This window comes from Arachis ipaensis, chromosome B03, assembly GCF_000816755.2.
Source record: "Arachis ipaensis cultivar K30076 chromosome B03, Araip1.1, whole genome shotgun sequence".
NCBI classification, from domain to species: Eukaryota; Viridiplantae; Streptophyta; class Magnoliopsida; order Fabales; family Fabaceae; genus Arachis; species Arachis ipaensis.
In genome coordinates, this window is record NC_029787.2 from 29,904,001 (window position 1) to 29,906,351 (window position 2,351).

Consider the following 2,351-nt stretch of genomic DNA (forward strand, 5'->3'; position numbering starts at 1 on the left):
GTTTCAAATTTTTTATGTACTCTTATGAGTACTAATTTTTAAATTTAAATTAGAAATGTGAAAAAAACAAAAGATTTACATGTTTGTGAGAAGAATTAACGGAATGTTATAATAAGAATAAAATTTACTGGTGAGTAAAAAATTAGTTATTAATTATTATTATTTTTTTCTTCTTTAAAACTACGTGTGCGCCAATGAACAATAATTGACTACATACAACTCAGTAAATAAAAGACGTTATGAGAAGAGGAAGTTAAGCTAGTTTGCTACCACCGCGGTGGCACCAATAAATCCTGTGCACTTTTATACTCTAGTGTTTTCACTCGTATAAAAATATAACTATTATTAATTAATCACATATTTTAATTATTTTAAAATTAAAAAATAAGTTCAAGTTCACAGTTATTGATTATATACTTCCTAAATAATAGTTAGCATACAATATATTCCTATTTTTTAGGATTTCTGTTTACGTTCAATTTTAATTTTTCAAATTGAACACAATATTATCGTACTTGCTTGAAATTTGAATGGTTAATTTTGAAATTTAAAATTTTGATTTTGATTTGATTTGAAGAGAGATTTAAAGAGTGAAATATTATCCTAAAGACACTATTTGTTATACTAGGGTCAGAATCATGGTTCTGAAAACCGAACCGGACCGGCCGGTTCAACCGGAAAAACCGGGAACCGGTCATCTAGCCGGTCCGGGTAACATTAAAAACCGTCTGGCAAAAAACCGGTAAAAGAACCGGTCAAACCGGCGGTTAACCGGTGAACCGGGAGAACCGTCCGGTTTTTTTACGGTTTTTTGGTTTGAAATCAGAAAGGCTAAACGACGTCGTTTTGGCCTATTTAAAAAAAAAAAAAAAAAAAAGAGAAAACGGCAAAAGCAAAACGCGTAACCCTAAATCCCTAATAATCACAATCAGTTTCCAGTGATTTCCCCTTTCCAGTTTCCAGAAACCATTCTTCACCCACAGCAGTTCACCACCGAGCCACCACCCCGTCCTGCTTCTGGCCGAGCCCTAAATCCCCTAATCAGTTTCCAGAAATCACCACGCTCCAGAAATCACCGAAGCACAGTTCACCACCCAGTCACACACAGCCATCAGCCCTCTTCGCAGTCGCATACCCACCAGCCCACCACCACCAATCGAGCAGCCACAGCAGCGACCACCGCAACCACCACCGTCGTTGCCGAGCTCGCCAACTCCTTGGTCGTCGCCGAGCTCGCCTCCTCCTCGGTCGTCCGAGCTCGCCCGTCCTCGCCGTTACTCGCCTCCTCCTTGGTAATACTCTGTTCTTGATCTATTTGCTGCCTTCTGATTTTGACTTATGAGCTCGCCTCCTTCTGATTTTATGTGCTTGATTTTATGATTTATTTGTCTGCGATTTTGATTTAGTTGCTGCCTTCTGATTTTGATTTTCTGTGCTTCGATTCTGTTCATGATTTTGTTTACTGGCTTCATTATTTGTTTGTTTGCTGGCTTCATGATTCTGAGGTTATTTGTTCATGAATTTGTTTGCTGCTTTATTTGTTCGATTTTGATTTTGATTTTTCATTTTTTGAGGTTATTTGTTTGTTTGGTGGCTTCATGAATTTATAGTGAAGTATGACAATATTTTGCTCTCTGCTGGTCCCTTTACTGTAATAAGATTGCAACATTTCCGTTTTGGATTGAAAAGGAATTTTATTAAAGAGAAGAGCAGATATCAATGAAATTAACAATTTGTTATAATGAATTCACAGCACAACTTACAGAAGTTGGAATTTTGGGCACTTTTTCAAATCTTCCAATTTTTTGTTGTTTAATTCAGTGTAGTTTTGGCCATCTAAATTAATGTTGCACACAGTTCTTCTAATTCAATCCTGCTTCCTGCATTTAGTAAAGAATGGCCTTCATCTCTAGACTACCAATGAGTTTGGTAGCTTCTGTTGTTTTTTTTGGGGGGAGTGTTTGTACATGTCAATGTAAGGTCTATTATAAGACTGAATATGATGGTATTTTAACACTTACTATTTTTTTTAAAAAAAAAATGCATGCAGGATAACGTCAGAGATATGGTTGATAATTTTCTTGAATTTGTTGTGAACAATCATCATGTCAACAGGGAGCGAGAACCAGTATCAATGTTACAGGCTTTTCAAATATCTTTGGTCAGAACAGCGATTTCAAATATCTTTGCCTAATGTAGCTGATTTTTCAAATACAACTTCTTTTGATGGTACTTCTAATGATGGTGGCTTTGGATTACCTGTTTATGATGGAGATATTGAAACACTTAATGATAATTATGATTTTTGATGAGTTGCACCTTTGATTAGTTGAAAACTTGCTAGTAATTGT

The 2,351-nt window shown here is 35.9% G+C and overlaps 1 long non-coding RNA gene across 1 annotated transcript; it reads left to right on the forward strand.

Moving 5' to 3' along the window:
* LOC110270079 lies at positions 895-2,348 on the forward strand. Its single transcript, XR_002359113.1, has 2 exons — positions 895-1,292; positions 2,051-2,348. It is a non-coding gene; the product is annotated as an uncharacterized LOC110270079 (long non-coding RNA).